We start from the raw sequence: 14,002 nt of genomic DNA, 5'->3' as shown, positions 1-14,002 counted from the left end.
GTTTGTCAAGTGAGAAGCACCCTGTTCAACCCTTTGAATGGATTAGCTCATTGCGTCTTAACATACCAGACCTCTCCAAAGTACTGAAGAGCAATGGTGTCTCTCTGGAGACTAAGGTGCATCTGATACAGGCCATGGTCTTTGCAATCATTTCTTATGCGGCAGAAAGTTGGACAATGACTAGGGAGGATAGAAGGAGAATTGATGCCTTTGAGCTGTGGTGCTGGAGAAGATTGTTGAGTGTACCATGGACTGCTAAGATGACAAACAGTTTCATCCTGGAGAGGGTTAATCCGGGCGGTTCCTTGGAGACAAGGATTCTGAGGCTCTGTCTGACATACTTTGGACATGCTGTAAGGAGAGACCGGTCCTTAGAGAGGGATATCATGCTTGGGAGGGTGGAGGGACAGCGCAGGAAGAGAAGGTCCTCTAGGAGGTGGATTGATTCAGTGACTGGGGCAATCGAGATGGGTGTATCAGAGACAGTGCGATTGGCACAGGACAGAGCAGAGTTTAGGGTCGTTGTACATAGGGTCACATGAGTTGCTAATGACTCGACAGCACATAACAACAACAACGACAATCTTAATATCAGCTCCAAGGAGTAAGTACTCTTTCCATTTCACAGATGAAGAAACTGGGAAACTGAGAGTCTTCCCACGGCTGCCTATTATCCATAGAAGAACTAGAATTTGAACTGGAGGACTCTTATTAAAATTCAGAGCTGGAAACTACATTTGAGAAGCTTATACATGGACTGTCTCAACTTAAAAGTGTTGCAGTCCTAGTTCCATAAATTGTCTGATCTTGACTGCTTCCCTCCCCTCCTCTGGTCATCTGTGAACAAGCAGCACTTGCAAAGTAATTTCTACGACCTTCACAGCTCATCTAAGCTCCTGTGATTCCAGAGCTCGCTAGCCAGAGCTGAACTACTGAAGTAGCCACCGCAGCAAAGCATCCGAGTTCTGAAAGAGTCTTTTCCAACCCTCCAAGCTTGTTTAAATACCCTTTTGTGTTGCATCTTCTCAGAAGATGGCTTATTATTCCTCACCCCCTGGCCAGGGGTGCCCAGAACCATGTTGCATCTCTTTTTGGATGTTTAGGAAACTGTAATGTGATACTATATGTTTTCCTGATTATAGCCATCTTGCACTCACCGTGCGTGCTGAACAGTGCTATTAAAGGCTTTTCTATTTTAATATTGCTTATTAGAATAAATATGAGGTTGGGAGGGCATTGCGGCTTTCTTGGCGGATACTCCGGACAGCCTCTGGTTATAACATTTTAATATGCACCTCGTGGAATAAGCACAGCTGGTTTGATATGCAGCTATGATTGGCAGGCTTCCTCTGCGCTCTCAGCTTTCCCAGGCTTGGGGACAAGGAGGAAGCCCTGGATGTAGCCAGCAGATCAGGGCGACAGGCATTTGCTTATGGTAGCTAACCTCAGCAGGTTAACTAATCCACCCCCAAACCATATCCCAGTTTGATGTAGTTCGCCAGTTCCTAATGGGCTAGGATTTGGAGTTTGAGATAAGATTTACTTTATCTTCTGCAGAAATACTATGCTGAACCTCAGGAGCATTTAGACCTTTTTAAGCCAAGGAAGCAGAGGAATCAGAATTAAACCAGAAAAACAACTGCTGTTGAGTTGACTCCAACTGATAGTGACTCCATGTGTCTCGAAGTAGAATTGGGCCCCTGAGGATTTTTAGCAGCTGTGATCTTTGAAGTTGATTACCAAACTTTTCTGCCAAGGTACCTCTGAATGGCTTCAAACTCCCAAGCTTTGGGTTAGTAGCTGAACACTTAAACATTCATTTCACTCAAGGACTTTCAAACTAGTTCTGTGGCTAGGTAAGCAAGATAGGAAGGAAGAGATAAGCTGTAAGAAAGGGTGGTCAGGTAGGGATCTGCTGTGATAGCCCAGGAAGGGGCTGTGATCAAAGCAGCGAGAGCCAGGAATGGATGGGAGGAATACTCAAGACATAATCGGTAGAGTTTGGTTATGCCAAGGATGTAAGAAGTGAGAGAGCAGGGTGTCAAAGTTGAATCCCAGGTTTCTAGCTTTGGTGATACTACGTTCTATTTGGTGTTGTGAGGGACCTCTCCAGAATACTGATGAGCAGGGTGTCAGTGTGAAGGCTGAGGTGCATCTCTTTCAGGCTGCGGTCTGGAGTCATCACTGCCTGTGCATCAGAGAGCTGGACAGTTCATTAATAACAGGAGAAGAATGGATACATCCAAGTCGTGGTCTTGGAAGAGGGTGTTGAACAGCTCACGGACTGTCTAAAGAACAAGCAGGTGTGTCTTCAAGAAGGGGCAGCCAGAGCGTTCCTTGGAGGCAAGGAAGACAAAACCTCGTCTCACATAATTTGGGGCATGTTGTTAGGAGAGGCTGTTCCTTGGAAAGGGACATCATACTTGCAGGAGTAGTGGAGGGTCAGCAAAAGAGAGGAAGACCCTCAACGAGATGGTTTGACACAGTGACTACAGGAAGGAGGTCAAGTTGGACAGAGACGATGGTGCTGAGTAGGACAAGGTTGGGATCTTTTTTCACAGGATCACTGTGAATCATACATGACTTGACAGACCCAAACCGAACAACATAAACAGAAAGACCAGGGCTTGAACCACTGTGTAAAAGAAGAGGAAGCGTTTTCATTGTGGTTCTTTGAGTCAAGGGTTGCAGCGGTCCAGCCAGATGAAGATGGTGAATGGATAGTTGGGATTCAGGATTAGAAGGTCTGGAAGGAAGGCCGTGGTGGACGTGGAGACCGGTGAGTGTCTTTGTGTGGCCGATCTGCACAGCCATTGGAGTCGATCCCATCAGTGAGGATGACGGCAGAGCAGGAGGAGAAGGGGAGAAGGTGAAGGAACAGGAACCTGGGAGCACCTCGTGGGAAGGGGGGTAAAGAGAGGAGCCCCTGAAGGAGGCAGGAAAGGGAAGGTTAGAGGGAGCAAGACAGCCAAGAGCATGATGTCCCCAAGGGGAAAGGCTTCAGAACCAGCAGGGTCCCCCATGGTGGACAGGTTTCAGCAGAGCTTGCAGACTCCTGCAGACTAAGAAGTCAACCTGGCCAACCATTTCGAAAAGAACGTACCATTGAACATTGTGTGAACAGGAGCAGAACCATGTCTTCTGTTCCAGAAGGTGTGAGACTCAGCTTGAAAGACGCTAAAAATATGAATAGAGAAAAGCTTCCTTCCCAAATCAGCACAGGAGAGACTGTGAGGATGGCACGAGACTGGGCAGAATCCTGTCGTACACAGTGTCGCTAGGAGTCAGAGCCGACCCAGTGACACCTACCAGTAACTCTGATGTGACCTCATGCACCGGAGAACATCTGTAGAAACCATTTCCGTACAATTTCCTGTTGACAGGGGCCAGGGCTTAGGACTTAAGTGTTTTGTGAGACACAGAGATCAACTCATAATAGAAACCGAGATTTAAAAGAATCAAATTATAAAGTTGCAGAACTGGGCTGTGACTGCCTTTTGCCAGGCTTTAAAACCCCCATCCTCATTTATCATGAAATCTTCTGCATAACCAGTGGGCAGAAATCCCTGAAAAGCAGGCAGGAGAGCCGTGGAAGCGTCCTCAGCCCTGGCCCAGCCTCGCATCCTCAACAGCAGGATCCCTGCCTTGAGCCTGTGGCTGGAAGCGAGGGGAGTTCCCAGCCAGAAGCCATCTGTCTGCTGGCTGGTGATGCCGACACCAGGGCCCCAGCAGCATCAAAAGCTTGTTCGCTCTTGTCTGGCTGTTAGTGGTGATGTATGTATCAGCAACGAAGACAGCTTCATTTTCATACGTTAACTTGTGCCTAGAGTAAGGAAGACAGAGAACAGTGCACTTAATCATAACCACAGGGCCAGCACAGAAAACAATGACAAAGCCTTTTCTGTTAGTCACGGTGTTGTATTATAGTAACTTCTAAGGATGTGAGGCGGCGGTGCAGAATGCTGAGCCGAGTCCACCAGGGCCTGGTAACAACCTGTGCCGTCTGCCCAGAAGGATTCCCTGCGGTTTGACCTCTTGTGATATGGTGGGCTGAGGCTGGACCCACACAATCAAGTTTAAAGCTTTCGCTTTGACTTCTGGGGACCAGGATTTTGATTGCACCTGGCCATTGAGCTAGGATCAGCAGAACTTCAGAAGATGGCTTACCTTGGGCCTGCTGTCACCCGGAAGGAGGCAGATGGGGCCTCTCCTCTCATCAGAAAGCTCAGAGGAAGCCGTACGCTGCTGAGGATTTTGGAGACAGGAGTGGAAGGGCCGTGAGATGTCTACAGAGCACAAAAGCTTTTGGAAGATTGCAGAGAATGAGCTAAGCTTACGTCACCCTCATTTTCCCACAACTCCACTTGACTCACACCTCGCCCTCACACCTTGGCATTTGGTTGTTATTGTCAGAATAGGGATATTCCCAAGAGTGTTGGAAGTTGCCCAGGCCTTACGTTGCAACACCAGAGTCGTCTTTATTAGCCAAGCACAGTCTAGATAGAGCACTTTGTAAAGGTGAATGGAGTGAATGTGAAGAGAGAAATGCAACACTGACAGGGGAATAGTTGAAGACTAGTAACTTTATTAAGTAAGAAAGATACTGTAACATGAGTGCAGGCAGCATGAGGACAGCCTGTCTGAGTCTGACTTCTACTAACTCCAAAAAGGGAAGCATCAACAGCGTTCATAGTACAAGACTAATTCCTGTAAGGTCAGACATGGACTCCCATGTTCTTGCACCTATTTCTACTAATTCCAGCACCAATCTTACTGCTCTGCTGGTTCTGAAGTTTGTTACAATGACTACATAGATTTTACAGAACCATGCTCATGGTTGTGGTTGTGGTGTTTATTAGGGACTTTCACAGGCTGTAATTCAAGTTGGCAAAAGGTAACTCGTGGTTGCTGTGAAGCTGAACACTGTGACACTGATGTGTCAAATGCGATAATGGTTACCCATGGTGGAAGGTTTGGGTGGAGCTCCCCAAATAAAACAAGCTTGGAAGCAGGATTGGCATCCATTTCTGATATAGCTTGTCTCTGGAAACTCTATGAAACAATGAAAGTTATACAAGTGTTCAGGTCTTTCATTCATAATGTCACTATGAGTCATCTACAACTCGATGGCACTTAACAATAACAACAGTATACATTTCCTAAGTGCAGACAGCCCCAAGCATGATTGCAGACCCTGTGACCTTCAGCCTCATGGTTTAGGTCAGTGTTACAAAGTTCCCTTAGTCCTGCCACTGACAACACTCCCAGGTCAGCTCTGTCTCAGAATGTTCTCTGGTTCTCTGCTGAGGCTGCCTTTGCTCTCGTGTGGATCTGGTTGTGGCTGGCGCAAACCTGACCCTGAAGGATGTGTGCTGTTTCCTTTTTCTTGTTGATGTTGAAATCCCCAATTGCTACTACTGAAACCACTCAATTTAAACTGAGTAGGATGGCAAGACTAGTCCATTCCTTTGTGGATAGCACGCTGATTGTATGATCTTGCCCATCCATGTAGTAAAGTCGAAGTCAATGTTTACAAAAGTTATTTTGAACAATAAACCCTTGACGCCACAGATACACAAATTAAATTTTATTAAGGAAGAAAGACACACCCACAGGAGAGGAAGGTGGGTCTATCCACAGAGAGAATCAGAGCACAGACACTCCCTTTCCTTGGTTTTCTGAGGCCTTCATACCTCCTGAGCTCATTAGACACTTGTTCTCTGCAGAGAAGGGCCTTTGGTAGAACTTGATTGGTTCATGTTGGATGAATCAATAATTGGCATCTCCTGATTTATCTACTTCTTGGAGTCTGTCCTCTGTTTCTCCCCCAAATCTTTGTCACCATATTTTCTTTGTTCTCTCTTACCCTAACATGTTTCTGAGGTTGTAAAGCACATGGAAGGAGATTGCTCATCTTTCTCTTGCGGGAGAAATCTGGTGGCATTTCCAATCTGGTGCATTCAGAGCACTGGAGAGGTCAGCCCTTGGGTTAGGAGTGCATCTCCCTGTGGACCCTGTCACCAGAGCCGCCTCCACTTGCCCACAGAGTCTACTGTGCCCTGGTCTCCATGCTCTCTCTTCTCAGTGTGTCTGTTACGGCAGGTGCCAAGCTGTTTTATAATTGCTGATTCATTTCCCGATCTCTCTGCCTTTGTACGAAGGATTCTGTCCTATTTGTCTTAGAGTCCTTAGTTTTTTGTCTGGTGTCACATACAAAGGAGACTCTCAGCGGACCTTAAACTGCACCAGTGTCTTGGCAAACTGAAGGTCATGGAAGCTAAGGGACAGATGTGAGCACTGTGACTGGACATCTTGGTACACAGGGCAGGACATAAGCCCCCAGTCATCTGACTCATGGTGACCACTTTTTGTATCAGAGTAGTACTGCTCCGTAGGATTTTCAGTGGCTGAAAACCACAGTGAGATACCATCTCACTGTAGTAGCAGTGGCAAAGTGTAACAGGGCAGCAAGTAATAAATGTTGGAGAAGATGTGGCGAGATAGGAACTCTTTTCCATTGTTCCTATGTGGGATTGTAAGATGTTGCAACCATTCTGGAAGGCAGCTTGGCATTTCCTCAAAAAGCTGAACATAGAAATTCCATATGACCCAGCTGTTCCACTGCTTGGAATATACCCTGAGAAAATGACTGAATTTTAAAGAAATAGTTCTCCAAGCCTTTCTTCCAAGGCACCTTTGGGTGAATTACTACCTCCAACCCCTTGGTTAATAGTTGAATGTAGAAAGCGCACTATCCAGAGGTTGTCAGGGAAGAATATGCTGTTAGGTCTGGTGAGTTGACTACAACTCGGAGTGACTCTAAACAACAGCAGATCTGACTCTTGCCCTATCCTGCACTCACCTCTGTATGCTGGAGCCCATGGTTGCAGAAACGGCATCTAACAGTCTTGTTGAGATCTTCCTCTCTTTCACTGACCTTTCCAAGCACTATGTCCCTCCTGACAACACTCCCAAAGAATGAGACAAAAGCTTCAATATGCTTGCTTCCACAGGGCACCATAATTGCACTTTCTCCAAGACAGATTTGTTTGTCCATTTGACGGTTGTTGGTATGTTATTGTTGTTGTGTACCTTAGAGACAGACTGTCTCTTAGATGACCCTCCAGTGGGTTTTCAGAGGCAGTTAATCGCAAGGGAGGAGATTACCCATCCTCCCACAGATCAGCTGGTGGATTCAAACTATGTGCCTTCTAGATTAAAGCACAGCTTCTTGCCTCTAGGCCAACAATGCTACCTAGAGTTCTTGGTGTATTCAGTTTATCAAAGGCATCATTTTTTCCTTGGTCTTCTTTGTTCATTGGATATGTTGTTGCTGTTTTCAGGTGCTACTGAGTGGATTATGGCTCATGATGAAAAGATTATGAACCCTACCCCATCCTGTGCCATCATCATCTCTGCCATGTTGTTGTTATGTTGCCTTTTACTCTTAGTGACACTATGTCCAACAGCTCTGAACCCTGCTCTATCTTGAGCCAATTTCATTGTCTCAATCACACTTCCCCACCCGCCCCTTACCCCAGTCATTGAGTCAATCCATCTCATCCAGTGTCATCTTCTCCTGTGTTGTCCCTCTCTCTTTCCAAGCATTATGTCTTTCTCCAAGGACTGGTCCCTCCTGGCAACATGTTCAAAGCACGTCAGATGGAGCTTCACAGTCCTTGCTTCCAAGGAGTATCTTGGTTTCCTCCTTTCTAGGCCAAACTTGTTTCTTCTCTTAGCAATCCATGCAATATTCAGTACTTTTCCCCAGCACCACAATTCAAAGGCATTGATTCTTCTTCTATCATCCTTAGTCATTAACCAGCTCTCTGATGCATAGTAAGTCATTGTGAAAACACTGGCCTATATTAGGCACATCTTAGTCTCTAGACTGATATCATTGCTTTTCAGTAATCTGGAGAGGTCCCTGACAGCAGATTTTTCCCAGTGCAAGTCATCCTTTGATTTCCTGGATGGTGGTACTGAGAATGTTGATTGTGGAGCCAAGCATACTGAAGCTGTTAATAATTTCAGTCTCTTCTCTGCCTATCATGATGTTGCCAAATGACCCAGTATGAGAGTCTTGTTTTCTTGATGTTGAGCTTCAATCCGTATGGAAGGCTATGGTCCTTGACCTTCTGCAGCAAATGCCATACTTTACCTTATTGTTAAAATCATTGTGCCAATCCATTTCATTGAGGCTCTTCCCCTCCTTCCCTGAACCTTCACTTTTCCGAGCATGACACCCTTTTCCAAGAAATGGTCCCTCCTAACAACGTTCCCAAAGTATGTGAGACAAAATTCCAACATCCTTCATTAAATATATAGCACCAGGGAATTCTGGGTAGAATGATAATAGCATTTGCCCAGTAAACATTGCACTAATTTTTTAATAGATATTATCATCTTTATTTTATAAATGAGGAAACTAAGGCTTAGGGAGATTACACGCATTACCTAAAATCTAGTCAGGCAGACCTTATTTTTAAGGTCAAACCCAGAATACATTTTTATTTAGTAAGTTTAAATACCTGCAATAAAATGTTTTACTTCAAAAGGGTAAACAAAAATAGCATTGCATACTTCCACTTCAGGCACATACGCTTCAGCTTTGTCCATAAATACTGTGGAGACTGGAACACATATGTAGAAACTGAGGAGGACCTGAAGCGCTTGCTGCAGAAGGTCAAGGACTGCAGTCTTCAATACGGATTGAAACTCAACATCAAGAAGACAAAGATTCTCACCACTTGGCCAATTGGCAGCATCAGGATGGATGGTGAAGAGATTGAGATTGTTAACAGTTTTAGTTTACTTGGCTCCACAGTCAACACTCTTGGTACTAGCAGTCAGGAAATCAAGAGACAAATTTGCATTGGGAAAGTCAGCTGTCAGGGACTTCTCCAAAGTACTGAAGAGCAATGACGTCAGGCTGGAGACTAAGGTGCGCCTGATCTGGGCTATAGTCTTCGCAGTTACGTGCTATGCACCAGAGAGTTGGACAGTGAATAGGGCTGATAGAAAGAGGATTGATGCCTTTGAGCTCTGGTGCTAGTGAAGAGTGTTGAATATACCATGGACTGCTAGGGGGACAAACAGGTTTGTCCTGGAGAGGGTGGAACTGGAATGCTCCTTGGAGTCAAGGATTCTGAAGCTTCATCTGACATACTTTGGGCATGTTGCAAGGAGGGACTGGTCCTTGGAAAAGGACATCACGTTTGGGAGAGTGGAGGGACAGCACAGGAGAGGAAGACCTTGGATAAGATGGATCAATTCAGTGATTGGGGTGGCAGGAGTAGGTGTGTCGGAGACAGTGAGGCTGGCACAGGATAGAAGAGGGTTTAGGGCTCTTGTATATAGGGTCACTATGAGTCACAAGCGACTCGATGGCACATAACAACAGCAACAACAACAACATATATGTGTGTATATATACTGGTTTATTTACAAGGTTTGAATACATTGTTTTTCACACCAGATTTTTCCCATTTCCTTCACCCCTTCTCAACCCACCAAATTGTGTTACCCTATGATTACCAACCCCCCCCCCACCCCACCCATCCTCATCGCTCTCCCCCCACCCTGCCCCCACCTTGGGTATTCATACTCGGTCTCCAGTAATGGTCTTATACAGTATTTTGGACATCATGGCGTTTAATGGAACTTTGTGAAAGATTTTCTTTTTCTCTCTTGTTGCCATTTTCTGTAGTGGAAGTGGTGAATTAATAGAAATTACTTTAACAAGTTTTGAACCTTCGACAGGTATTAGTTGAACACACACAGGAATTTCTCACTGTTCCTTATTGCTTATAAGGTAAATTTATGATTGACTAGAGCAACTCGTGAGTGCTATCTTGAAGCAAGGTTCTCTGTATTGGGGTCATTACAGTTATTATCATGCGTAGCTGCAGCTGTTTATTCTGCTGCTCAGTGGCAGAAGTGTTCTCTTTTGTTAGCTGTAGTTTTGCAAGCATTGAGAGAAATATTGTTTTCACATATTTTACATTTCCCAATGCAAGAAGAGTCTTGTCCAACTTTATTCCCATATCTGTTCCGAATGGGAAGAATCCCATTAACTTCATGGAGAGTATAGATTTCTGGGTACTCTTTTACTTGTTCAATGCCAGTTTTGTTCTGTGAAGAGATCAGCATCTTCAGGAAGCATAGTATAATCCTGTGCACATTTATTTGCAGAATTCTGCAGACACATTAAGAATTCAGTAACGTCTTCATTCACATGCTTTTTCATATCCACGTACTGCAGATGTTGTGGTTGTTGTTCGAGTTGGAACCAACCCATAGCTGACCCTATGGCAGGTTAATTGCGTGGGAGGCGATTGCCCATCCTCCCACAGAGCAGCTGGTGAACTTGAACCATGTGCCTTCAGGATTGCAGTGCAGCTTCTTGCCACTGGGCCACCAGAGCTCCCTAAGTATTACAAATAGTCATTCTTAATTTGTTGCAACATCTTCAGAATTTGCAGGTGCTTTTGCATATTTCACCAACAAATCCACATATCTCCTCTGCTCTCTCTGTGAGAACAAGGGAAATGAGGATAAGGAATTCTTGGTTTTGGAACAAGAACCATTCCTGCTGTCATTTTAACTTTTTCTTCTATTGAGCTGCTGAACTACCTGCAGGCTCGTTTTCTACTGAATTGGCTGAAGCGTTCAAATTTTCACCTCTACATCTGTTAGACAGCACACATAATTCTTTTAAACCTGGGGCTCATGGAATGAATGATCTTTATCATTTTCTCAAGGGAAAGATCTTAAGGCCATTTTTAGGAGAAATATCCCAGTTCAGCCTTGGTCACCCATGACCATCTTGGAGCTCATAGTTCTAGATTTCTGCTTCGCTCTTCATCACAACCAGTAGAGGTAAGATCTCTTCAACATCTGCACTCAGCTCATGGTGCACCATGGCTCTGGCCTCACCTGAGGCCCCTGCACTAATTTTCAGATGCTGTGTGTGGTGATATTTGAACAAGCTAAGAATACAGCTTCGTTTTTACTTATGAACTTGTACCCAGAAGATTTGTAAATAAAAAGATACATTCAATTCTGGGTTATATATATATTGGTTATTAGCTTTGGTTTTTAGAAGCAAACACAGCAAACATAAACAAGCTGACGTCATGTGCTTAGTAAGTGGAAGGGCCCAGGCTGTCGGGCTCTGGGGTTCATCTTCTTTGCTGATGCCCTGACTCAAACACAAACAGCAACAGACGCTGTCCACGCTGACTTGGAGCTTGATTTCAATTTAAAAGTTTGCTTTCAATTTACTATATGCCCCATAACTCTGCAGGGGAACCTTGTCCCTAATGACATAGGAACAGAGCTTCCAAACTCCACTGGAAAGCTCTTAGATATGAATGTGCATCTGAATTACTTGAAGAATTAGCAGAATACACGACAGCTCCAGTCAGACTTCATATTAGGAAGTATTGATGCGTGAGAGAACTAACCCTAACCATAACCTTCACCCGAGGGGCTCTGGTTGTGTAGTGGATTAAGAGTTGGGCTGCTAGCCAGAGGTTCATAGTTCAGACCTATTGGGTGTTCCATGGGGAGAAGATGAGACAATCTTCTCCCATTAAGATTTACAGCCTCAGTAACACCATAGACCGGTTCTACTGTAAATCTTAATGGGAGAGCTCCAAGAGCTCGAAAGAGTTTCCATGAATTGGAATCAACATGGTAACAGTGAGTTTGGTGTTTTGGAGCTCTCCCCCCACTTCAAATTAGAGAACCAACTTAGAGATAATAGGATGAGAGCAATTGCTCTGTTTTATGATTAAAGCTTATATTGGTGGAATTGTCTTAGATATAAATATTTCTAAGACCCAAACCCAGAGTTGGAATTGCCACCCTGTCCAGGAAATTGTGGCTCACATCTTTTCACAGGGTCTGCGCCATAGAAACTGTGAGATTGACGAACAGCATGAGAGCTCTCTGCTGGCGAGCTGGAACCCAAAAGAAGATACAGAGAGAGCGACCGAGCTGCATAAAGCCAGTTCTCTCCGAAACTCACTTGTTTAATAATTCCTTTCACTACTGTGGAGCAGAGGGAGAACTGGTGGATGAGTGGTAAGGAACTGGACTACTTATCTGAAGGCACACAGTTCGAATCCACCAACTACTTCAAGGGAGAAAAATGGGCATTCTCCTCTCATGTGGCTAACTGCCTCTGAAAACCCAATGGAGTGTCAGCTGTGGGTCAGTTCTGACTGAATGGTACATAGCAACAACAACAACAACTGTGGAGCAGAGGGGCTCTTGTGGCTCAGGTGTAAAGAGTTGTTCTGCCAACCCAAAGTCACATGGTTCAAATACACCAGCTGTTGTACAGGAAAACTATATGTATTCACTGCCTCTGAAAACCTGCTGGAGGGCCAGCTATGAGTTGGCTCTGACTGGATGTGGTACAACAATAACAACGACCCTGAGAGCAGAGAAAGTGCTGAAGAAACCATGGAAGATCTGGTTCTAGAAACCAGAGAACTATTGGTGTAGAGGGTCCTGCTCTCTCCATACCTGCCCCACACCCACTGACGAGTAACATCGACATTAAGGCTCCGAGCTCAGTCCTTCTACATAAAACCCCAGGGGATCAAGCAGATGGAGCTGAGAAGGAAAGTTCTAGAATGACCCTGTTGTGTTGGACAACCTTCAAGAGAAGTACATGATAGAATCTCTGTATTTCAAATGAGCTAGGTTGCACACTGCTATTTTAAGATAGTCATCATTGTATAGTATGTAATACATTCTAAGATTCCCTGGTTGGTTTAGGGGTTGAGAATCTGTAAATGGTTACCTACCTGCTGCTGGTCTGCTTATCAAGAGGTTGGAGGTTCAGGTTCACCCAGAGGCAACTCAGAAGGAAGGCCTGGTGGTCACCTTCCAAAACCCCACAAAACACTGTTCTACTCCAACTCGTCCAGATTCATCATGGTTCCAAATTGATTTTCCTGCAACTATTTTGTTGTGCTTCTACAGAAGAAGAATTGATGCCTTTGAGTAGTAGTGTTGGAGAAGAGCATGGAGTGCCAAAAGAACAAATAAATATGTCCTGGAAAGGGTGCAGCCAGGGTGGTCTTTGGAGTCAGGGATGATGAGGCTTTGCCTCATGTATTTCTGGCATGGTGCTAGGAAGAGCTATTTTTTGGAGAGGGACATGATGCTGGGAAGGGTGGAGCATTGGCAAAGGAAAGGAAGACCCTCAGTCAGGTAGACTGACATGATGACTGCTGCAATAGACTGTAGGGTGTCAGGAAGTGTGAAGATGGCACAGGATAGGACGGGATTCAGATCCGCTGTTCATAGGATCACTATGAGTCATATTTGACTCAACAGCATCTAACAACAGCATATGTTTTAAAATGTATTCTAGCCCCAGTTTTATAACTTATGAAGTCATAAATCTCACAAGCTGTGAAAGTGAAAGAAGGAGACAAAGAAAAGTTGAGTAATGTCCTCAGAGCTCCACAGCTAAAAAGGGTTAGGGTCAGGAATCAGAAGCAGGCAGCCTGGCTCCAGAATCTACACTGAGGACCGATTAGCCATTGAACACATAAGCACCGCCTTCACCGAGCGAGGCCTTACTAATTCTGTTTACATGGTGATCCGTGGTGAACAGTGTCTCACCGGCTTCACCATGCCTTCGCTGTGGTCACCGGGCAGGTGATGCTGTCAGCTGTAGAGTGGTGGGCAAGCACAGTTGGGCCTGTTGCTTGGTGGGCAGTCTGACCCTGATCTGCACTCTTTACCTCCAGCTGTACTACTGTACCCGGTACCCTGTCCACAGGCTACAACCCTCCACAAGAAAGAGTAAGTGGACTGTGGAGTAAGATGAGGCCACTCGCAAACCCAGGTGCAGACACAACACTGATGAGATGCTAAGCCGGACTGCTCACAATTACTATTACAGTAAATCAACATCGCACCTCTGCATCTATTTCTTTTAATTAATTTTAATGAAAATTTACAGACACTTAGGGTT

General features: G+C 45.0%; 1 protein-coding gene and 1 pseudogene across 1 annotated transcript in view; one reads left to right on the top strand and one right to left on the bottom strand.

The window, feature by feature from the left end:
- LARGE (like-glycosyltransferase) overlaps positions 1 to 14,002 on the top strand; it is a 663,150-nt gene that overhangs the window by 438,986 nt on the left and 210,162 nt on the right. The window lies entirely within an intron of this gene.
- On the bottom strand, positions 2,679 to 10,839 carry LOC102859807 (annotated as a pseudogene).

This window comes from Elephantulus edwardii, unplaced genomic scaffold (genome assembly GCF_000299155.1).
Source record: "Elephantulus edwardii isolate Elephantulus edwardi_28Jun2011 unplaced genomic scaffold, EleEdw1.0 scaffold00321, whole genome shotgun sequence".
In the NCBI taxonomy this organism is placed as follows: domain Eukaryota; kingdom Metazoa; phylum Chordata; class Mammalia; order Macroscelidea; family Macroscelididae; genus Elephantulus; species Elephantulus edwardii.
This window is presented reverse-complemented; position numbering and strand designations above follow the sequence as displayed.